The sequence below is a fragment of the Leopardus geoffroyi genome, chromosome D4, assembly GCF_018350155.1.
Source record: "Leopardus geoffroyi isolate Oge1 chromosome D4, O.geoffroyi_Oge1_pat1.0, whole genome shotgun sequence".
NCBI classification, from domain to species: Eukaryota; Metazoa; Chordata; class Mammalia; order Carnivora; family Felidae; genus Leopardus; species Leopardus geoffroyi.
In genome coordinates, this window is record NC_059342.1 from 30948472 (window position 1) to 30973207 (window position 24736).

Here is a 24736-nt window from a genome sequence, read left to right on the forward strand (position 1 = left end):
AAAGAGATGGGGAATGGCCAGGTAGTAGAGCAGTCACAATGCACATTTATAGAATAAGTTCTCCATTTTACATGGTTGTGGTGCTCCCAAACAATTAGAATAGTAACATCGAAGATCATTGATCACACAATCGTAGTTACAAATATAATAATAACGAATGAAAAAATTTGAAATATTGTGAGAATTACCAAAGTGTGACACAGAGACATGGAGTGAGCAAATGCTATTGAAAAAAATTGTGTCAATAGAGTTGCCTGATGCAGGGTTGACACAGATCTTCAATTTGTAAAAATTTCAGTATCTGCAAAGCATAATAAATATAGCTTTCATTGTACTTGTTTTCTGCATATTTGGTAGATGGGTTTCATGATTTTGATGATGATATAAATGGCATTTATTTTATAATTTGGTTTTCCAGTTGTTGGATGTAAATAGAAATCCAGTTGCTTTATGTATATTTACATTGTGTGTTATAACTTTGCTAATCTTATTTATTCCAGTAGATTTTTTGGAGATTCCCAAGGATGTTTTACATACACAATTATGTTATCTGTGAAAAAGGATACATTCATTTTGAAACTGTATGCCTTTTATTTCTTTTTCTTTAATAACTATGGGATTACCAAATATACCATTAAATATAAGTGGTGAGAGAAGATATTCATGTCTTGTTTCTAATCTTAGAGGTAAAGAATTCATTCTTCATTGTGGCATAATTAACTGTTTTTTTTATAGCTGTGCTTTATCAGTTTAAGGAAGTTCTGTAGTCTGCTGGAATTTTCTAAAAGATTTGTTTAAAAATTTTTTTTTTTAACGTTTATTTATTTTTGGGACAGAGAGAGACAGAGCATGAACGGGGGAGGGGCAGAGAGAGAGGGAGACACAGAATCGGAAGCAGGCTCCAGGCTCTGAGCCATCAGCCCAGAGCCTGACGCGGGGCTCGAACTCACGGACCGTGAGATCGTGACCTGAGCCGAAGTCGGACGCTCAACCGACTGAGCCACCCAGGCGCCCCTAAAAGATTTGTTTTAATCATTGTGGAATTTGTCTAATATTTTTTCTGTATCTATTAGAATAATCACATGAGTTTTCTTTTTTTATCCAGGTAGTATTCTGAATTACATAAATTTTGGAACGTTCAACCAACCTTGAATTCCTAGGATGAATCCCACTTGTTCATAACTTTTTATAGGTTTTCTGCACCAATATATTGAAATTTTTAAAAAATTGTAGTTCCATATAGTTACAGTTACGTTAGTTTCCAGTGTACAATATACTGATTCAGCAATTGCATGAATCATCCATTGCTCGTCATTACAGATGAACTTCTTAATCCCCTTCACCTTTTTCACCCATATACCTACTGATCTCCCTTCTGGTAACCATCAGTTTGTTCTCTACAGTTAAGGGTAGTTTGTCTTGGTTTGTCTCTTTTTTTGGTTTTGTTTCTTAAATTCTGCATATGAGTGAAATCATGTGGTATTTGTCTTTCTTTGACTTATTTTGCTTCACGTTATACACTAACTCCATCCATGTCGTTGTAAATGGCAAGATTTCATTTTTTTTTTAAGCCTGATTAATATTGCATCATGCATATGTACCACATCTTGTCCATCTGTCAATGAACACTTGGGCTGTTTCCATAATTTGGCTATTGTAAATAATGCTGCTATAAAGGGATGCATATGTTCCTCTGAATTAGTGTTTTAATATTTTTGTTTTGAGAGAGGGAGGGAGAGTGTGAGTGGAGGAGGGATAGAGGAAGAGGGACAGAATCTTAAGCAGACTCCACATCCAGTGGAGGGAGAGATCATGACCTGAGCCAAAATCAAGAGTCTGACGCTCAACTGACTGAGCCACTCAGGTGCCCCAGTATTTTAATAATTTGGAGTAAATACCAGTAATGTGATTACTGGATTGTAAAATAGTTCTATTTTTTAAAAATAATTTTTAATGTTTATTTCTGAGAGAGAGAGGGAATGAGAGAGAGAGTGAGCAAGCATGAGCAGAGGAGGGGAAGAAAGAGAGGGAGACACAAAATCCGAAGCAGTCTCAAGGCTCTGAGATGTCAGCACAGACCCCGATGTGGGGCTCGAACTTGTGAACTGCGAGATCATGATCTGACCTGAAGTGAGGTGCCACCCAGGCGCCCCCAAAATAGTCCTATTTTTAACTTTTGAGGAAATTCTATTCTGTTTTCCTCAGTGGCTATACCAGTTTGCATTCCTGAAAGCAGTGCAAGAGGGTTACCCTTTCTCCACATGTTCGCCAACACTTGTTGCTTGTGTTTTTGATTTTAGCCATTCTGACAGTTGTGATGTCATATTGTAGTTTTGATTTGCATTTCCCTAATGATGAGAGATGTTGAGCATCTTTTCAGTGTCTGTTGGCCATCTGGATATCTTCTTTCGACAAATGTCAGTTCATGTTTTTGTCCATTTTTTAATTGGATTATTTGTTTTTTTGGGTGTTGAATCGTGTAAGTTCTTCATATATTTTGGATGCTAACCCTTTTTCAGATATATCATTTACAAATATTTTCTGTTCTGTAGGTTGCCTTTTAGTTTTGTTGATTGTTTCCTTTGCTGTGCAGAAGCTTTTTATTTTGATGTAGTCCTAGTAGTTTATTTTTGCTTTTATTTCCTTTGCCTCAGGAAATGTATTTAGGAAAATGTTGCTACAGCTGATGTCAGAGACGTTACTGCCTATGCCCTATTCTAGGATTTTGATGGTTTAATGGTCTTTAATCCATTTTGAGTTTGTTTCTGTGTATGGTATAAGAAAGTGGTCCAGTTTCATTCTTTTGTATGTTGCTCTCCAGTTTTCCCAACACCATTTGTTGAAGAGACTGTCTTTTTCCCATTGGATATTCCTTTTTGCTTTGTTGAAGATAATTGGCCATGTAATTGTGGGTTTATTTCTGGGTTTTCTGTTCTGTTCCATTAATTTATGTATCTGTTTTTATGCCAGTGTCATTGTTTTGGTGACTACAGCTTTGTAATGTAACTTGAAATCTGGAATTGTGATTCCTCTAGCTTTGCTTTTCTTTCTTTTTTTTTTTAAATTGTTTCAAATGTTTATTTCTGAGACCAAGAGAGACAGAGCATGAGAGGGGGAGGGGCACAGAGAGAGGGAGACACAGAATCTGAAGCAGGCTCCAGGCTCTGAGCTGTCAGCACAGAGCCTGATGCGGGGCCCGAATTCGCAAACCGTGAGATCAGGACCTGAGTCAAAGTCGGTCGCTCAACCGACTGAGCCACCCAGGTGCCCCTCTCTTTGCTTTTCTTTTTCATGATTGATTTGGCTATTCAGCATCTTGTTTGGTTCCAATTTTAGGATTGTTTGTTCTAATTTTGTGAAAAATTCTATTGGTATTTTGATAGGGATTGCATTAAATGTGTAGATTGCTTTGAGTAGTATAGACATTTTAACAATATTTGTTCTTCCAACGTGAACATGGGATGTCTTTCCATTTCTTTGTGTTGTTTTGAATTTCTTTCATCAGTATTCTATAGTTTTCATACTACAGGTGTTTCGCTTCTCTGGTTAGGTTTATTCCTAGGTGTCTTGTTAGTTTTGGTACAATTGTAAGTGGAGTTGTTTTCTTAATTTCTCTTTCTGCTGCTTTATTATTAGTGTATGGAAATGTGACAGATTTATGGCCTAATTTGTGATCTGTTCTGGAGAATGTTCCATGTGCGTTTGAAAAGAATGTGTATTCTGCTGTTTTAAGATGGAATGTGCTGAATATGTTTGTTAAATCCATCTGGTCCAGTGTGTCATTCAAAGCCATTGTTTCCTTGTTGATTTTCTGTTTGGATGATCTGTCCATCAATGTAAGTGGGGTGTTAAAGTCCCCTGTTATTATTGTATTACTATCAATGAGTTCCTTTATGTTTGTTATTAACTGTTTTATGTATTTGGATTATTTCATGTTGGGTACATCAATATTTACAGTTGTTATATCTTGTTGGATTGACCCCTTTATTATTATATAGTGTTCTTCTTTGTCTCATGTTATAGTCTTTGTTTTAAAGTCTATTTTGTTTGATACAGGTATTGCAACTCTGGCTTTCTTTTGAGATCCATTTACATGATAAATGTTTCTCCATCCCGTTGCTTTCAATCTGCAGGTGTCTTTCAGTCTGAATGTGTCTCTTGCCAGCAGCATATAGGTGGGTCTCTTTTCTGCTCTGTCACCCTATGTCTTTTTTTTTTTTTTTTTTTTTTTAATTTTTTTTTCAACGTTTTATTTTTTATTTTTGGGACAGAGAGAGACAGAGCATGAACGGGGGAGGGTCAGAGAGAGAGGGAGACACAGAATCGGAAACAGGCTCCAGGCTCTGAGCCATCAGCCCAGAGCCCGACGCGGGGCTCGAACTCACGGACCGCGAGATCGTGACCTGGCTGAAGTCGGACGCTTAACCGACTGCGCCACCCAGGCGCCCCCCTATGTCTTTTTTTTTAAAGTAATCTCTATCCCCAATGTGGGGCTCAAACTTATGACCCCAAAATTAAGAGTCACATGATCTATGACTAAACCAGCCAGGTGCCACTCACTCTGTCTTTTAATTGGAGTATTTAGTTCATTTACATTCAGAGATTAATTATTGAGAAATACATATTCATTGCCATTTTGTTACTTATTTTTTTTAGTTGTTTTTATAGATTTTCTCTGATTTTTCTTCTCTTGCTGTCTTTCATACATTGTTGACTTTCTTTAGTGATATACTTGGATTCCTTTCTCTTTGTTCTTTGCATGCCTATTACTGGTTTTTGTTTTGTTGTTAACATTAGTTTGTATATAACATCTTCTGCATATACCAGTTTATATTAAGTTGATAACTGTTTAAGTTTGAACCCATTCTTTACTCTTCTCCTCTCCATGTTTTAGATATATGTTGTCATATTTTACATCCTTTGGTTAATGAATACCTTGACTGATTTTCACAAAAATAATTGTTTTTCCTGTTTATGCATATTTTACTTTTCATGTTTTCACTTATGGTCTTTCTTTTCCACTCATAATGTCCCCTTTGATATTTTTTGGTAAGGCTGGTTTAGTGGTCATGAACTCCTTTAGTTTTTGTTTGTCTTAGAAACTCTTTATCTTTTCTTCTATTCTGAATGATAGGCTTGCTGGATAGAGTATTATTTAAAAAAAAATTTTTTTTAATGTTTGGTTTTGAGAGAGACAGAGTGCGAGTGGTGGAGCAACAGAGAGAGAGGGAGACAAAGAATCCAAAGCAGGCTCCAGGCTCTGAGCTGTCAGCACAGTCAGCACAGAGCTGATGTAGGGCTCGAACTCACGAACCACGAGGTCATGACTGAGCTGAACTCGGACACTTAACCGACTGAGCCACCCAGGCGCCTCTGGATAGAGTATTCTAGACTGCACATGTTTCCTCTTTCAGCACTTTTGAATATATCATGCCACTCCCTTTCCTTCTTCTGAAAATCCACTGATATCCTTATGAGGTTTCGGTTATATGTAACTGTGTCCTTTTCTTTGCTGATTTTAAAACGTTTTCTTTATCACTGCTTTTTGCCGGTTTAATTACTATGTGTCTTGGTGTGGATCTCCTTTGATTTTGTTGGGTCATCTCTGTGCCTTCTGGATCTGGATATCTCTTTCCTTCCCAGATTAGGGAAGTTTTCACCTATTATTTCTTAAATAAATTTTCTGCTCTCTTTTCTCTCTTCTTCTGGGATCTGTATAATATGAACGTTATTACTCTTTTTTAAAAAAAAATTTTTTTTTAACGTTTATTTATTTTTGAGACAGAGAGAGACAGAGCATGAACGGGGTAGGATCAGAGAGAGAGGGAGACACAGAATCTGAAACAGGCTCCAGGCTCTGAGCGGTCAGCCCAGAGCCCGACGCGGGGCTCGAACTCACGAATCACGAGATCATGACCTGAGCTGACGTCGGACGCTTAACCGACTGAGCCACCCAGGTGCCCCGAACGTTATTACTCTTGATGCAGTCACTGAGTTCCCTGAGACTGCAATTTGCATAAATTTGTTTACTTTTTTTTGCTTTGCTTTCTATTAGTCTGTTTTCCAGGTCATTAATTCATTTCTCTGCTTCATGTAGTCTATTCTTTTTTTTTTTTAATTTTTTAAAATGTTTTTATTTATTTTTGAGACAGAGAGAGAGACAGAGCAGAAGGGCAGAGAGAGAGGGAGACACAGAATCTGAAGCAGGCTTCAGGCTCTGAGCTGTCAGCACAGAGCCCGATGCGGGGCTCGAACTCACAAACTGTGAGATCATGACCTGAGCCGAAGCCGGACACTCAACCGACTGAGCTATCCAGGCGCCACCCCCCCCCCCCCCCCCCCCCCCCCCCGCCGTGTAGTCTGTTCTGTCAAGTGTATTTTTAATTGTATTTATTGTGTTCTTTATCTCTGGTTCTTTTTTTATCTCTGTGTTAAGGATTTCACTGATGTCCTCCACTCTTTTCTCAAGTCCGTTGAGTATCTTTTTGATCATTACTTTAAATTCTCTATCTGGCAATTTACTTAATATGTGTTTTTCTTAGGTCTCTTGTTGTGGTTTGGTCCTGTTCTTTCACTTGGGACATGTTTCTTTGTCTCCTCATTTTGTCTAACTCTTTCTGTCTGTTTCTGTGTGTTAGGAAAGTCATCTAGGTCTGTTGTTCTTGAGGGTAATGGCCTTACGAAGAAGAGGTTTTGTATTCCCTGGCAGTGGAGGGCCCTCTGTTCCCCAGGACCCAGTGTCTCAGGGCATGTCTCCTATGTGTGTTGTATGTACTCAGCTGTTGAGTCCTGGCCTTTTTCCTTCAGTTTATTGTTTGTATAGGCTCTCTTTGCCTGTTGTAGGCAGTGTTTAGTCCCCAGCAGAAGGGTGTATTTTAGCTAAATGTGCTCTGGTCTGCTTGTGAAATGAGACCAGTCCCTGCCCCACTGGGAATGAGGTCCCACAAAATGGCACAGGTTCTGTGCAGGTCTTTTGGAGGATGGGGCCTGGAGCTCTAGCACTGAGGTGAGTGTGACTGGGAATGGAGAAGATACAATATTACATTTGTGACATCTCCTCTGAGGAGATTTATCTTACACACTTATTCGGGACATACAGATACTCATAAAAGAGCTGACAAAAAGGAATGAGCTACTCTTCCATATTTTTTTTTTTTTTTATTAAAAAAAATTTTTTTTTTCAACGTTTATTTATTTTTGGGACAGAGAGAGACAGAGCATGAACGGGGGAGGGGCAGAGAGAGAGGGAGACACAGAATCGGAAACAGGCTCCAGGCTCTGAGCCATCAGCCCAGAGCCTGATGCGGGGCTCGAACTCACGGACCGCGAGATCGTGACCTGGCTGAAGTTGGACGCTTAACCGACTGCGCCACCCAGGCGCCCCTCTTCCATATTTTTTAAAAGCCCTGCCATCTCTGTTAAATTCTTGGGAATTATTAGCTCTTTGCACTCTCCACACCTCAACATTAAAAAGAGCTGAACATGTTTTGGTTTGTTTTTTTTCTGGTGACAACATCTTCCTCTTAACAATTTTACTGAAGTTTGTTTATAATATTAGTCACAAATTATCCCAATTAGGATGGGGTTCCCTACAACAAAAGGCTCTATAATTTGTCTAAATTGTAATATAATAGGCACTCCTGTTAGTGTCCTTGAGAGACTCTTTGGCAACCTCCTCTCGTACTTCTTGGAATTTCTGACCATCAAGCTTACCATAAAATGCCTATGAGCTTCTGATGTAAAAACCACCATCCTCTTTGGCCCTGTTACATGCCATTAGAGCAGCATTTGTGGAGCTCTAGACTCTAAGCAGCATGCTTGGTACTCCTGGAAGTAAAAGCTCTCACAGGCTCTGTACCCAGCTGCTCATCATACCTTGGATTGTGGACACAGCATCCCTTTGGATTCGTTGGGCCACTGAGACCATCTTGTTGAAATGCATGTGGTATTTATAGGATAGATAATGAACGTGGGCTCTGGTGTATCCCACATGTAAGAGGAGGTGTCCTCAGGTCCTTGCCTACCTAGGGAACCTTTTGGGATCAACTGAGTAAATAGCAAACAGAGTTCGTATGCTGCAGATGGCAGTGCCATTGTGTACATAATGGAATTAGCTGGACAGCTGCTAGTTTTCATCCTTCAACTGGGATATTTGATGATGAAGATGGGACCCAAGAGTCACTACAAGTGGCTAAACTTCAAGCATTCATTTTTTTTAATGTTTATTTGAGAGAGAGAGCATGCATGTGAGTGGGGGAAGGATAGAGAATGGAGAGACAGAGAATTCCAAGCACACTCTGTGCTGTCAACCGATGTGAGGCTCAAACTCACAAACTGTGAGATAATGACCCGAGCTGAAGTTGCACGCTCAACCGACTGAGCCACCCAGGTGTCCCAAGCATACATCTTGGCCTCAGAGAATGCCCTGGCTGACCGTTGTCCCCATCTGCAGTTTTACAGACACTTCGGCAGTTGCTAGCAACTTGGATGTCTGGTTCAACCAATGACAGTCACAATGCCTTGTCCAGGGTAAACCCCTTTGGGGTAAAAAAGTGGAAATTTCTAGGGGTGCCTGGGTAGCTCAGTTGGTTGAGTGTTCGACTTTGGCTCAGGTCATGATCTCGCAGCTTGTGAGTTCAAGCCCTGCGTCAGGTTCTGTGCTGGCAGCTTGGAGCCTGGAGCCTGCTTCGGGTTCTGTGTCCCTCTCTCACTTTGCTCCTCCCCTGCTCATGCTCTGTCTCTCCCTCTCTCTCAAGAATAAATAAAACATGGCACAAAAACAGACATGTAGACCAATGGAATAGAGTAGAAACCCCAGAATTGGACCCACAAAAGTATGGCCAACTAATCTTTGACAAAGCAGGAAAGAATATCCAGTGGAAAAAAGACAGTCTCTTTAACAAATGGTGCTGAGAGAACTGGACAGCAACATGCAGAAGTCTGAAACTAGACCACTTTCTTACACCATTCACAAAAATAAACTCAAAATGGATAAAGGACCTGAATGTGAGACAGGAAACCATCAAAACCCTAGAGGAGACAGCAGGGAAAAACCTCTCTGACCTCAGCTGCAGCAATTTCTTACTTGACACATCCCCAAAGGCAAGGGAATTAAAAGCAAAAATGAACTATTGGGACCTCATGAAGATAAAAAGCTTCTGCACTTCCAAGGAAATAATCAACAAAACTAATAGGCAACCAATGGAATGGGAAAAGATATTTGCAAACGACATATCAGACAAAGGACTAGTATCCAAAATCTATAAAGAGCTCACCAAACTCCACACCCGAAAAACAAATAATCCGGTGAAGAAATGGGCAGAAAACATGACTATTCTAAAGAAGACATCCAGATGGCCAACAGGCACATGAAAAGATGTTCAATGTCGCTCCTCACCAGGGAAATACAAATCAAAACCACACTCAGATACCACCTCACGCCAGTCAGAGTGGCTAAAATGAACAAATCAGGAGACGACAGATGCTGGCGAAGATGTGGGGAAACGGAAACCCTCTTGTACTGTTGGTGGGAATGCAAACTGGTGTAGCCGCTCTGGAAAACAGTGTGAAGTTTCCTCAGAAACTTAGAAATAGATCTACCCTATGACCCAGCAATAGCACTGCTAGGAACTTACCCAAGGGATACAGGAGTGCTTATGCATAGGGGCACTTGTCCCCCAGTGTTTATAGCAGCACTCTCAACAATAGCTAAATTATGGAAAGAGCCTAAATGTCCATCAACTGATGAATGGATAAAGAAATTGTGGTTTATATACACAATGGAATACTTTGTGGCAATGAGAAAGAATGAAATATGGCCTTTTGTAGCAATGTGGATAGAACTGGAGCATATTATGCTAAGTGAAATAAGTCATACAGAGAAAGACAGGTACCATATGTTTTCACTCTGTGGAGCCTGAGAAACTTAACAGAAGGCTATGGGGGAGGGGAAGGAAAAAAAAAAAAAAGAGGTTAGAGAGGGAGGGAGCCAAAACATAAGAGACTCTTTTTTTTAAAAAAATTTTTTTTTTCAACGTTTATTTATTTTTGGGACAGAGAGAGACAGAGCATGAACGGGGGAGGGGCAGAGAGAGAGGGAGACACAGAATCGGAAACAGGCTCCAGGCCCTGAGCCATCAGCCCAGAGCCTGACGTGGGGCTCGAACTCACGGACCGCGAGATCGTGACCTGGCTGAAGTCGGACGCCTAACCGACTGCGCCACCCAGGCGCCCCTTTTTTTTTTTTTTTTTAAATTTTTTTTTTCAACGTTTATTTATTTTTGGGACAGAGAGAGACAGAGCATGAACGGGGGAGGGGCAGAGAGAGAGGGAGACACAGAATCGGAAACACATAAGAGACTCTTAAAAACTGAGAACAAACTGAGGGTTGATGGGGGGTGGGGGGGGAGGGTGGGTGATGGGTATTGAGGTGGGCACCTGTTGGGATGAGCACTGGGTGTTGTATGGAAACCAATTTGATGATAAATTTCATATTAAAAAATGTAAATTTAAAAAATTTAAGATACCAAAAAAAAGAATAAATGAAACATTAAAAAATATATGAAAAAAGGTAGAAGTTTCTTGCCTCAAAGATACCCAAAAATGCAAATCAAGATTACATGTCAGTGTGGCCATACTAAAACCATAATACTAATACAGAATCACCAAGACACTCCTCACTTTTTTTGAAGCTTCAGACATCATTGATGTTAACCAAAACACTTAATTCACTTCTCAAAATACTTCATGCCAGCCTCCTGAAAAACTTTCACATTCTTTATAGCCTTAGCCTCAGTGCAGCATTAGCTTATGAGTAATCCAATTAAGGAAAACATGGCACATTTCAATTACCAAACATCAGAGGTACTTTGTAATAGAATCTCTTCTTGATGTTCAATTTCTCACAGCTCTCAAGCCCTGCCGCCTCTTCTGCTTCTGCCCCATGTATGGGCAAGTTAATAAGAAAGCTCATGTGTATTCTTCCTTGGCACCAATTGAGAAGTTCAGGCCCTGCAACTACAGCTCACATGCAGAAGCTTTCATCTTTGCCTCACCTCATCCACGAGATCTTGACCTGAGCTGAAGTCGGATGTTTAACTGACTGCCACCCAGGCGCCCCGAGAAGTTCCATTCTACTCCTAGTTTGTTGAATGTTTTTGGCATGAAGGAGTGTTGATTTGTGTCATAATGCTTTTTTCTGTGTCTTTTAAGATTATCACATGGTTTTTATGTTTTATTCTATTGATATCGTGAATTACATTGATGCAGTTTTGTGTATCACAGCAACTGCATTCTTGCATTCCTTGGTCATTCCCATGACCAATTCCACTTGGTCATGGTGTGTAATAAATTTAATATGTTGCCATATATCAGTTTGCTGGTATTTTGATGGAGGAAATTTATGCATCTGTATTCATAAGAGACAGTTGTAGTTTTCTTGTGATGTCTGGGAGTATCAGGGTAATGCGGCCTTATCGAATGCGAGAAGTGTCCTTTTTTCTGTTTTTTGTGAGGGAGAGATGATAAAGAATTGTTATTAGTTCTTTGTTTAAAAAAATTTTTTTTAACGTTTTATTTATTTTTGAGACAGGGAGAGACAGAGCATGAACAGAGGAGGGTCAGAGAGAGGGAGACACAGAATCCGAAACAGGCTCCAGGCTCTGAGCTGTTAGCACAGAGCCCGACGTGGGGCTTGAGCTCACGGACTGCGAGATCATGACCTGAGCCGAAGTCGGCCGCTTAACCAACTGAGCCACCCAGGCGCCCCTGTTACTAGTTCTTTAAATGTTTGGTAGAATTCAGTAGTAAAGCCATCTGGGCATGGGCTTTAATTTATGGGTAGTGTTTGTTCAATTTCCACATATTTGTGAATTTCCCAAATTTCTGTTACTGAATTTTTTAAAAAGTAGGCTTCATACCCAGCGTGGATCCCAATGCAGGGTTTGAACTCATGACCCTGAGATCAAGACCTGAGATGAGATCAAGAGTCAGAAGCTCGGGGTGCCTGGGTGGCTCAGTTGGTTAAGTGTCTGCAGGTCATGATCTCATTCGTGGCTCGTGGGTATGAGCCCTGCATCGGGCTCTGTGCTGACAGCTCAGAGCCTGACAAATGCTTTGGATTCTCTCTCTCTCTCTCGCTGCCACTCCCCTGCTTGTGCTCTCTCTCTGTCTTTCAAAACAAACAAAAGTTGGATGCTCAACCAACTGAGCCACCCAGGTGATTTCTAATTTCATTCCATTGGGATCAGATACCCTGTTATTTCTGTATTTTTAAATTTATTAAAGTTTGTCTTGTAGCCTAATAAATGACCTGTCTTAGGGAGTGTTCCATGTGCATTTTAGAAGAATTTGGATTCTATTGCTGTTGGGTGAGTGTGGTATGTATGTCCATTAGGTCTAGTTGGTTTATAGTGTCATTTATTTCCTTACTGATTTCCTATCTGGTTACGCTATATATTATTGAAAGTATGATAATGAAGTCTCCAACTATTATTTTTTAATTGTCTTATTTCTCCATTCACTTGTCAGTTTTAGCTTCATATATTTTGGGCTCAGTTGTGAGGTGTGTATATGTTTATAATTCCTATACCATCTTCCTAATGGATATACTCTTTTGTCATTGTAAAATGTCTCTCATTATCTCTAGTAACATTTTTCAACTTAAAGTCTATTTTTTGGGAGGTCATCTGGCTGGCACAGTCAGTAGAAGGGGTAACTCTTGATCTCAGGGTTGTAAGTTTGAGCCCACATTGGGTGTAGAGATTACTTAAAATCTTTTAAAAGAAATGTATTTTTTTAAATATAATCGCTTTCTTATAACCATTCATGCTTGAATGAAATATGAAGTATCTTTTCCATCTTCTCCCTTTGAACATCTTTGTATCTTTAATATGTATCTCCTTAGCATATAGTTAAATATAGCTTTTTTTTTTTTTTTTTAAATGTAGTCTGACATTCTCTGTCTTTTGTCTGGATGGTTAAATTCTTTCACACTTAATTGTTCTTATTTGATATAGTTGGATTTTTGTTTGCCATTTTATATTTTGTTTTCTGTATGTCTCCTGTCTTTTTTGTTATTTTCTATTCCATTTTCTACTGTTTTGCAGTATGTGAATATTTTTTAATGTAACATTTTTAATTCCTTTTATAATTTTTTTTCATTGTATGTTTTAGAATTTACTTCCTTAGTAGTTGCTCTAGGGCTTACCAAATACACTTGAATTTACCATTCAGTGCCATATAGAAAAGTTACTCCTATGTAGCTTTATTCCTCCCCCATTTTGTGGTATCATTGTCCATATTACATCTGTCTATGTTAGAAACCCAACAATACTTATATATAGGCATTGTTTTTATCCAATTATCTTTGAAATCAGTGAAGAGAACTTTAGTGTATCTTGTAAGGTGGGTCTGCAGGCAACAAAATCTCAATTTTTCTTATCTGGGAATACTTTTATTTGGCCTTTATCTTATTGAGTTTAACTGGATATGGGATGCTTAGTTGATAACCCTTTCTTTGAGTAGTTCACTGCCTTCTGACCTGTTCAGTTTCTGATGAGTCTTATTGAGGATCCCTTGCCTTTCCAGTCTGGAAACACAGATTTCCCACTTCTGTGTGTGTTGGTGATTTTTTTTTCATTCTGCTTTTTTTTTTTTACAGTGTATATTTTTATTTATTTTTAATTTACCACCAAGTTTGTTAGCATATAGTGCAACAATAATTTCAAGAGTAGATTCCTTAATGCCTGCCCCTTACCCATTTAGCCCATCCCCCTTCCCACAACCCCTCCAGTAACCCTCTGTTCTCCATATTTAAGAGTCTCTTACGTTTTGTTCCCCTCCCTGTTTTTATATTATTTTTGTTTCCCTTACCTTATGGTCATCTGTTTTGTATCTTAAAGTCCTCATATGAGTGAAGTCATATGATATTTGTCTTTCTCTGACTAATTTAGCTTGGCATAATACCCTCTAGGTCCAGCCATGTAGTTGCAAATGGCAAGATTTCATTCTTTTTGATTGCCGAGTAATACTCCATTGTATATATATATATTACCACATCTTCTATATCCATTCATCCATTGATGGACGTTTGGGCTCTTTCCATACTTTAGCTGTTGTCGATGGGCTGCTATAAACATAGGGGTGCATGTGCCCCTTTGAAACAGCATCGCTGTATCCCTTGAATAAATACCTAGGAGTGCAATTGCTGGGTCATAGGGTAGTTCTATTTTTAATTTTTTGAGGAACCTCCATACTGTTTTCCAGAGTGGCTGTACCAGTTTGCAGTCCCACCAGCAGTGCAAAAGATCCTCTTTTTCCACATCCTTGCCAACATCTGTTGTTGCTGGAATTGTTAATGATAGCCATTCTGACAGGTGTGAAGTGGTATCTCATTGTGGTTTTGATTTGTATTTCCCTGATGATGAGTGATGTTGAGCTTTTTTTCATTTGTCGGTTGGCCATCTGGATGTCTTCTTTGGAGAAGTGTCTATTTATGTCTTTTGCCCATTTCTTCACTGGGTTATTTGTTTTTGGGTGTTGAGTTTGCTAAGTTCTTTATAGATTTTGGATACTAATGCTTTATCTGGTATGTCATTTGCAAATATCTTCTCCCATTCCATTGGTTGCCTTTAGTTTTGCTGATTGTTTCCTTTGCTGTGCAGAAACCTTTTATTTGGATGACGTCCCAATAGTTCACTTTTCCCTTTGTTTCCCTTGCCTCTGGAGACGTGTTAAGAAGTTGCTGCAGCCAGGATCAAAGAGTATTTTGCCTGCTTTCTCCTGGAGAATTTTGATGGCTTCCTTTCTTAGATTTAGGTCTTTCATCCATTTTGAATTTATTTTTGTGTATGATGTAAGAAAGTGGTCCTATTCTACTTCTTTCTAATAATTATTTTCCAACCTCAGGTAGTTTCCACATGCATCTTCAAATTAGTACTCATTCAAAGATGGAAGGAGGGATCCTTTTGTAGATGTCCATAGCTCTCTCTCATTGCGGCTGATTTTCATTCTGTGTTCAAACTTACTGGGCTGTGATATGTGGTAGTCATTGCATTCATGTCATTCTTCCCCTTTTCTCATGAATTACTGATCTGTACTGCCTATTGTCCTGTGTCTAAAAGTTTCATATATTTTTTATTGCTTTTGAGTTGTTTCATGTGGGGGAGGGTAAGTTGGTTTCTTTTATTCTATCATGCTCATAATTAGAAATCTCCATTTGATTTTCTGAAGCCTATAAATGTGGGTTATTATTAGAATTTAATGTTATTTAGGCTTGTGATTTAGAAGTTTAAGGAGGTCTTTTTCAAGCATCTGAAAATGTTTTTTTACTTCCCTAAAGAAAGGGTCAGGTGGGTAGCATTACTGTGCCACTTGTAAAGCTGCACCTTCCTTCACATTCAAAATCATCAAAGCCCTTACAGTGAATCCATGTCCTAAAATATTTCCCATTTACAGGATATTGCTTTATAAAACCAGAAGTAATCTTCAAGTTGGGACAAGGAGAAGACCCATGGTTATTAGAGGATGAATTTCTAAACAGAAGTTACCTGGGTAAGTTTTGGAGTACTGGCAAAGGTATTCCTGGAAAACTAAATCCAGAATGAGAATAGTTAACAGTGAGCACCTTTGGAATTTCAGAAATGAGTAGATCCAGTAAAATGTGGGTGCAGAGGGTGTAACATAAGGGATACATGTGATTATTTTCATTTGTTCATATTTTATACTAGGCAACAGGGTATATTCATTTATACATGACAAGTCAAGTGATTTATATTTAACCAGTGCAAAGTTAAATACTAAGTAAGATTATAGAAGTAACTAAAGTGGAAGATTTAAAGGATGGGAAGAGAGGGGATATACTGATTTGATCAGTGGTCGTGTAGTAGGAAATCACTAGGTATTGCCTAATTAATAAATAAGAATTGTATGAGATTTATAATTATAATTTAAGTTCTATAAATGAACTGTAAATGCAAAAATATGACCTTTCTTATTAGATGGAAAACAGTTAATTGTACACAGAAGAGACTTATCACTGAAAATATTTTTTATAAAATAAATATGTATACATTAACTTGTAAACAGCATAACATAAAGTTAGATGAATGTGTCTGTCATATCACTGTAGATAGGCTAAGGTTAACCTGTTAGGAAAAAATGGTATGGGGATGCCTGAGTGGTTCAGTCGGTTAAGTGTCCAACTCTTGATTTTGGCTCAGGTCATGATCTCCTGGTTCGTGGGATCAAGCCCATGTTGGGCTCTGTGTTGAAGGTGTGGAGCCTGCTTGGGATTCTCTCTTACCCTTTCTGCCCCTCCCCATGCGCATGCATGCATGTGCACCCTCTCTTTCAAATAAATAAACGTTAAAAACAAAAAGAAGAAATGGTATGAGATTGTATCAAAGAGAAATACCTAAAAATAATTTAGAATGTTTATAACATGAAACAATATCAAGGCAATATACATAAAATATAATACAGAGTTAAGTTATACGACTACTGGGAAGGTTTTGATTCACTTAAAATTTCATACAGTAATAAAAGAAACACTTTAATAAAGCTAAGTAAGTTAATGTAGAGAGGAGATGCCGAGGCTGCAAATACCTGTGTGCCAATTAAATTATAAAGATTCATAAAATAAAACTGAAAGAGATATGAGGAGAAATAGGAACACATTAGATGTAATAGGCCTATATGTACTGTTCTGATTTCATAACATAAAATTGACAGCAACTGAGATTCTAGAACATGAGTTAGTAAATCATGTTCCTTCTGCTAAATCCACCTGTTTGCCTGCAATTTTTGCAAATAAGCTATTTGTTGTGTATTGTTTTGTCTGCTGTTGTGGTACAACAAAATGAGAAGTTGTGACTGAGATCATGTGGCCCACAATGACTAAAATATTTACCATCCAACCCTTTATAGAGAAAGTTTGTTGACCCTACTCCAGAAGATATAAATAGCATGTTTTATGACATGAGTCTAATACATATTTATATATATCTTTCAAACTCTGTACTCTGAAAGCATAGACCTTCTTTGAAGTGTCAGTGGAATAACTAAACATTTTGTGTCAAAAGGAAACAGTAAATTCTGTAAAGTGAAAGTAGCAGTTTATTTAAAATTTTTTTTTTTTTTTTAATTTTAGAGACTGAGTAGGGGAGAGGGGCAGAGGAAGAGAGAGAGAATCTTAAGCAGGCTGCCCACTCAGCATGGAGCCTGACACGAGGCTCGATCCCATGACACTGGGATCGTGACCTGAGCCAAAATCAAGAGTTGGACACTCAACTGACTGAGCCACCTTGGCACCACAAAGTAACAGTTTAACTGCACTAGAAATTGTAGACAATATAAGACAAATTAAAATCCATTTGTAAACAACAACAAAAAAATACATATATAGTTTTAAAAAAATCTACTTGATCAAGTGATTTTTAAAATCAAAATTATAAAAGTATAAAATTCAGTGTATTTGTGAACCCATGTCCACAGGTCTCCAAGAACTCAGAAAAGTTGCTATATTCAAGCTTATAGTTTATACTTGTTCTGAATAATAGTAATTCATGATAGCTGCACTTTCGATTTCGTGGAGGAAAACTTTATTAATTATAAGGGAAGGCGAATATAAAGAATTAAACAATTATAGTAAACATAAAGAGGGAGAAAAGTATAGAGAAGAACAAAGGGCTGCTACATGAAATCAGGTACTCACAACATCCAACCTTCTGGCTGGGGAAGCCCTGTGGTGGACAGCCCGGTTGGAGTCCGGATTGAGGGTCCTGGGTGGAGCATCCTCCCCTCAGATGAGACTTCACCTCACTATTCCCCCCAGGGCAGTATATATACTACCTGTGATTTATAGTTAGTCATTAAGTTTGCCTAAGTGCACACCTGAGTAGGCTGTTACTTTGTTTCTCTTATCTTTTCTCACAATCTTAGGAGCCTGGTGGCAGCATATTTCTCTTCCCTGCCTGATCCATTCTAGGGGGTCAGCCTGGTCTGGCTCAGGGAGGTGAAGCAAGTTAATCCCTCTTGGCATCAGGAACAGAAGGGCCAGTTCTGATCCTGAGGCCAGATACAGAGAACAAGCCAACTAAGCCTCCCATGATTGTGTGTGTGTGTGGCTCTGGGCACAAATGCATGACAAGTCCCACAAACAATTTATATACAGAACAATACTACAGCAAAAAGTTACAGATAAAATCAGCAAAGGTGAAAGGCACATAGGGCAGAATCAGAGAGAGAATAGATGCAAACCTCATTTTCTTCTCCCTGTGAAGTTGTGTGAACAGTAGTTAATTCTGCCAACAGTGACATGTGACAGCATACTGAGATATTGTTAACCAGGGAAGTTTACCCAACCTTTAGTATCCAAAGCTTTTATTGGGGGTCAGGCATGTAGGCTTGGAGTGACCTTGGTTACTTAGGCTCTAGCCCTTCCAGAGGTATACTGATACAGCTAGCCTTAGGTCCCAACCATAAATCATATTGTGAGCCTGAACTTTTTGATGTGGTCCAAGCCCCCAAGGTATATAAAGATACTCTTATCAGGCAGGATATTCCAAGGGCTTGTAGGTTATCTCCCAGGCGTTGGTCAAAGGCCAGTCATTTCTTTGAAATGTGCAGGGTTTGAACACCCCAAACCTGCTGAGTTAACCCTTTATTGCACAGAACTTTTAGGCTATGGGTATAGCATTGCTTAATAGAAAATTCAAAGAATAAGAATTTTGAGAAGACTAAGCAAAGCAGAAGTAATGTATTTAAAAATAACAATTGGAAAAGTATAATGGCATAAATGAAATAGGCTAAAACATGATTCTTAGTATAAAAAGAATTAAATAAAATCCGAACAGTAGTTAGCTTATGCTGGGAAAAGGAGAGAAAGCATTATTTGGCAAGTTGCAGTGCAAACATATTTAGAAATTAGGCTGTGCAAATATTGAAATTTTTAAAACTTAGAGCAACATGAAATAAAACTGAGATAAAATAGGTATATCATGTTCATAGATTGGAAGACCTTTAAACTGTTTTATTCTAACCAATTTGTTTAAACACATTTGAAGAACAGGATGGTGTAAGATCTTTTCTAATAGGTATTAAAGAATTGTAAATCTGTTGTAACTGGTATAGAATGGCACTGGTGTGTAGATAATTATGGACCTTTGAAAGAGAATAGACAACACAGAAGCAATTGCATATTTTAAGGACAACTATTTATGAAAAGTGTGACAGTGGCATTTTGTCCCAGCTTTATATCCTTCCACAAAAGTCACTTTTGAGTGGACTGAATCTGAATTGTATGAGGCAAAACTAAATAATTTAGAAATACAGGAGAAAATTTTTATTATTCTGTGTAGGGAAAATTTAAAACCAAAAAAACATTGAATATATGGGAAAAGACATAAACTGTATTAAAATTCAGAATTTCTTGACATCATAAAAAGCATTAAAAGAGAAACCACACTGTAGCAGAATCTGTACGTGGAACCAAGGCAGGGCTAATATTCAGATAAGAAGATATTCTGCAAACCTTTGAGGAAAAAGGCAGGCAACCCAACAGAAAAATGGGTATAAGACTTAATAAGGAACTTCCCAGGTGGAAATCCAAATGTTAAGTAATGGGGAAACTATTTTACCTACACCTCGTCAATTGTGAAAGAAACGCAAATGAAATGCGGTGTGCTACAGCTATGCATTTATTTATAAGACTGGCAGAAATTCCAAGTTTGGGAGTATTGGGAGTCAGTGAGAAGGTGAAATATCAAAGTACCTTCTCTACTGCTGTGCACTTGAAATTGGTGCACTTTTTTTTTTAAGGTTTTAGCAATTTTAGGTTCACAGCACAATTGAAAAAGAAGGTACAGATATTTCTCATATGCCTCCTGCCCCCACATAAGTGTAACCATTTTTTAAAACATTTTTCAATGGGGTATAGTTGACATATAATATTAAATTAGTTTCCAAGTACAATCACTTCTGTAATGGATGGACCTTTGTTCCTAGCTATATTCTCTTGAGAAAGGTATGTTTCTGTGCTCTAGGAAGAATGTGAGGATTTTTTCCCCCTGTAATGAAAAGCAAATACCCAGGAACAGATGACCAAAGAAGTAAGTTGTAAATAAATTACATAAATAGGGAATTTTCCAAGTTATAGCTCCAAGCAAGTACATGAATGAATCTCACAGTTTTGAACAAAAGAATTAATGATTCCATTTATGTAAAGTTAATTTTTTTTAGAGTTGCACATACATGTAAGTGTATACAGAAATGCGAGGAAATGATTTTTGTTGAATATTTGAGGGAAATGAGTTGTCTTGAAATGTGAAGGAAGTTGTGCCCAGGAAAGAATATGTGAGGTCTTTGGGAGCCAGGCAGCTTATATACCATGCACTAGAGAGTGGTTGTATAGGAATTCATGTATGTCATCAGTTAACTTATACTGAAGAGATTTATGTGTATTTGTTTTAGTTTTCATTTTTTGAAGGTTAGAAAGAGACAAAGTAATGTGTGGGGGATACTTGCTATATATATTCCTCACAGATTCGTTTGTTTCTATAAAAGTTCAGATCTTGTCATTTGCTTTCTTAGTATGAACCTTCATGACCCTGTTTATAATGGCATTCTTCATCTCAAGCAGTTCATATCTCTCCTTGTTTTATTTTTCTTCTATGCACTTATCAATTCTTCCTATTTCTGAAATCATATCTGAAAATCTCCACTTACCTGTACTATTTGACATTGTCATAGGGGTTGCTTCTTTTTCCCATACATTTTCTGCTTTCTGTGATGGTAGTAATCATGATTCCTGAAATCATTCCCTCTTTGGTTTTAATCCCACTTTTGTCTGTGCTTCTCTAAGAGCTTATTCACATTTGCTGGCCTGTTTAAAAGTTATTATCTTTAGTGCTTCAAATATAATGAGGCATGGAATAGGTATTTCCTATATCCATAAATGGATATTTATGAGTAAACAGGTTTTGATTACCAGTTTCTTTCTCCTCCTATGGCACATAAACCTAGGGTTTACATAATACTTAATATATGAAATTTGAAGTACTTACATTTTAGTGACTGTCAAATTACGAACCCCTCTTGTATTTCTTTCTGTTGCCTGCCACAATGTCAGGGCTTAAGCCAGTCTCCTAAGTGTTATCCATCCATGTGACATTCTTCCACACACCACTTTTCATCATCATATGTTTTTTCTGTACAGGTTCTTAAATAAATTCATTAATTTTTAGCATCTGTCTCTGAACAGTCTGTCTTCTTTCTGCTCTTCTTCCCTTCATGCCTTGTCCTTTCCCATAATTTAAGCCTTTTTGCTTAATCCTGATGACTTTGCCCCACCTCAGGGCAGCTGTACTTCTGTGTCAGGGATTTGAATTCTTTGTTCTCAGAATGGCCAAACAAAATCTAATTTTTCCCTCACAATTCAAAAATCCTTGTCTTTTTCCACTACTTTCATAATATTTGGTCCTACTGTCCTGCTTGCATAACTTCTTCCATAAGTTTTGTCCTACTCTCACGCTCTCATGTTTTTCCTACTATCCTCCTATCAGGAAATCACTTTCAATTTCTGAATGGACTATCTCTGTCATCCTCATACTGATCTTTCAGCACTTCCCGATATTGTAGTTTTCCTTTGTACTTAATCTTTTCATGTTCTCACTGCCTATGACATTACCCAAAACTATAGCCCTGCTCTATAACACCTCGGTTATTCTTATTCCTAGTTCAAGTTAATTGTTACATAATGCATCAAGTTCATCTTGCTCCGAAGTGACCAAATAACCTATGTGGCACATAAACATAGGGTTTACATAATACTTAACATATGAAATGTAAAGCAGTTACTTTTAGTGACTATTAAATTATGAACCCCTCTTGTATTTTTTCTGTTGCCTGCCATGATGTCAGGGCTTACACAATCCAATCTCCTAAGTATTATCCATCCATGTGACATTCTTCTACATGTCACTTTTCATCATTATATGTTTTTTCCATACAAGTTCTTAAATAAACTCATTAAATTGCTTAGCATGCTGACCCAAAGTTAAGATCTCTCTCTCTCTCTTGTTTTCATTACTGCACATTGTAAGTTTTGGGTAAGATGCCTTCTTCTATAAAATGATCATGCAACATTTTAGTTTACTTTAATTTCTCCTTTTTGTAATCTTCCAAAGAGCACTTTTCCCTGCCTAGAAATCCACTAAAAAGATTTATTCTTCTATACTCTAGTATGTAGTATAAATAAATACTTTACAATTGCATAGTGGACTAACTCCAAAACCAGATAGAGGAGAGGTATTTCATATTGATGCATACTGAAAGCACTATCCCAAATGCAGATGCCCAAGTTAGGTTTTTGTTCCCCTATCAGTTATATATAATTAACATGTAATTATTTAGTTACATGTAATTACTTATTCTGCTGTATCTTGGGTTACCAGTCTCATGAAATTGTGCTTTTTTGTTTTTTTTTGAGAAGAGAAAGTGTGAGTGGGGGAAAGGGGCAGAGGGAGAGAGAGAATCTTAAGCAGGCTCAATGGGAAGTGTGGAGCCTGATTTGGGGCTCAGTCTCACGACCATGAGATCATGACCTGAGCCCAGATCAAGAGTCGGATGCTTAACTGACTGAGCCACCCAGAGATTGTGTGCTTCTTAACTAAAAAAATATATATAAATTCTTACTCAGTGTACCTTAATGACCTGAAAGTTTTCTAAATGATGTAAGCTCAAAAGCATGTTTGTAAGAGTCTTCTCACTGAGGTGTCAGTAGTTTGAATCACTTAGCACAGTCTTTTTCCTGAGCTCCGAGATTGTTCTTTGTTGATGGCACAAACTCTTCTGGCCTAGCTTATAGCAGAGCTTTCGAGCAAGCATCAGAGTTAAACAGAAACCACCTTTAGATATCAGAATTGTAATGGCTGTGGCTAATTTGTTACTAATTTTCAAATGGGAAAAGTCTGATGTAGGTTCGTAATAATGCACTGACAAGGAAATTTGATTATTTCTGTGATAGAAAAACCTAATAAAGCTATTTTTAAAGAACAGTTTAAGGCAAAATTTCTTTAATGACAGTGTAATAAGCCTTTTTACAAAGAAGTGAATATTACATTTGATTCATTAAAATGCATGAATAAAATTTTATAGAGGGAAATCTTGTCATACAGCAATAATCCTGAGACATAATACATCAATAATATACCATTAATGTATATGAATATCAAGTAAAGAGATTCAGTAAGTCTGGAGTAGAGCTCAGGGAAGTAAGTCTGAAATCCATTCCCAGTTGAAAATTACTGACCTGAAAGATACTAGAAGTGTAAATAAGTAAAATTTTGGCCAAGGAAACATTGAAAATCATAACAAATAACTGACCATTCTATACTTTTATTGACTAATATGGAAAGTATTGTCAGCACTCTGATAAATATAGGAGAACTTGTTAGAAGTTTCTGTTTAATTTTCTGTGAATGTTTTGAACAGTGAAGGCATAGACAGATCTATACAAATTTATTTTGCATACAATTTCCAAAATATTTGTATTAATAATATTTTACATGTTCAAATTCAACACAAAGCAGGGTGAGCATCTCTTCTGATTTGTCTGTCTTTCCATGGAACTCTTGAAATAGTAACACATTAAAGAAACCTGATTAATTCTAGTATTTCTTTAATTTTTATTTGAAATAATGTAGATCAGAGGAAGTAGCAAAAATAGTGCAAATACTTAGGGTACCCTTCAACCACCTTCCTCCAGTGGTGACATCCTGGTAGCTGTAGTAGAGTATCAAAACCAGGAAACTAATGTTGGTACATTACTGCTAATGTACACACACACATACCTCTGTGCAGTTATAGCCCACGAATAGGTTTATGTAACTGCCACCACAGTTAAGATACAAAATTGTGAACATTACCATAAAAGAACGCTGGTGCTACCTTTTTGTATTCACACTCCCCCACCCCACCCCCCAAGTGGTTGCCTTTGTCTCCCCTGGTGACCACTAATCTCTCTATTTCCATAGTTTTGCCATTTCAAGAAATAAATGGAATCATGCATCATATAACATTTTGAGATTTGCTTTTTTGTACCAACCATAATCCATTTGAAATTTAAATTATTCCATGTATCAATTTCTTTTTTATTAAAAAAAATTTTTTTTAATGTTTACTTATTTTTGAGAGAGAGAGACAGAGCATGAACAGGGGAGGGGCAGAGAGAGAGGGAGACACGGAATGTGAAGCAGGCTTCAGGCTCTGAGGTGTTAGCACAGACCCTGATGCAGGACTTGAATTCACAAACCGTGAGATCATGACCTGAGCCAGTCAGATGCTTAACCAACTGAAACACCCAGGCATCCCTACAGGAACACAATCTTAAAGTTGAATTTCTTGAATTAGAAGTCAGATGCTTAATCGACTGAGCCACCCATGTGCCCCCCCCCCCACCCCATGTATCAATTTCATTCCTTTTTAAGGCTGAGTAGTACTCCATTGTATGATGTGCCAAAGTTTCTTCATTTACTAACCCATGGAAGGATACTTGGGTTGTTTCCAGTATTTCTCTGTTATAAATAAGGCAGCTGTGGGTATTTGTATGTATATTTTTTGTGTGAACATAATTTTCATTTCTCCGGGATAAGTACCCAAAGGTTGCAATTTCAGGTTCATGGGGTAGGCACATTTTTAATTTAAAAAGATACTGCCACTAATTTTCTGGAGAGGCTGT

General features: G+C 37.9%; 1 protein-coding gene and 1 long non-coding RNA gene across 2 annotated transcripts in view; both read left to right on the top strand.

Annotated features, from left to right (window-relative positions):
• LOC123593666 (zinc finger protein 431-like) overlaps positions 1–24736 on the top strand; it is a 37450-nt gene that overhangs the window by 3295 nt on the left and 9419 nt on the right. The window contains exon 4 of the mRNA XM_045469940.1: positions 15457–15552. The gene's annotated coding sequence lies outside the window, so the exon portion shown is untranslated. The remainder of the gene's footprint in view (positions 1–15456; positions 15553–24736) is intronic.
• LOC123593668 lies at positions 327–11436 on the top strand. The gene is made up of 2 exons (XR_006710433.1): positions 327–686; positions 10908–11436. It is a non-coding gene; the product is annotated as an uncharacterized LOC123593668 (long non-coding RNA).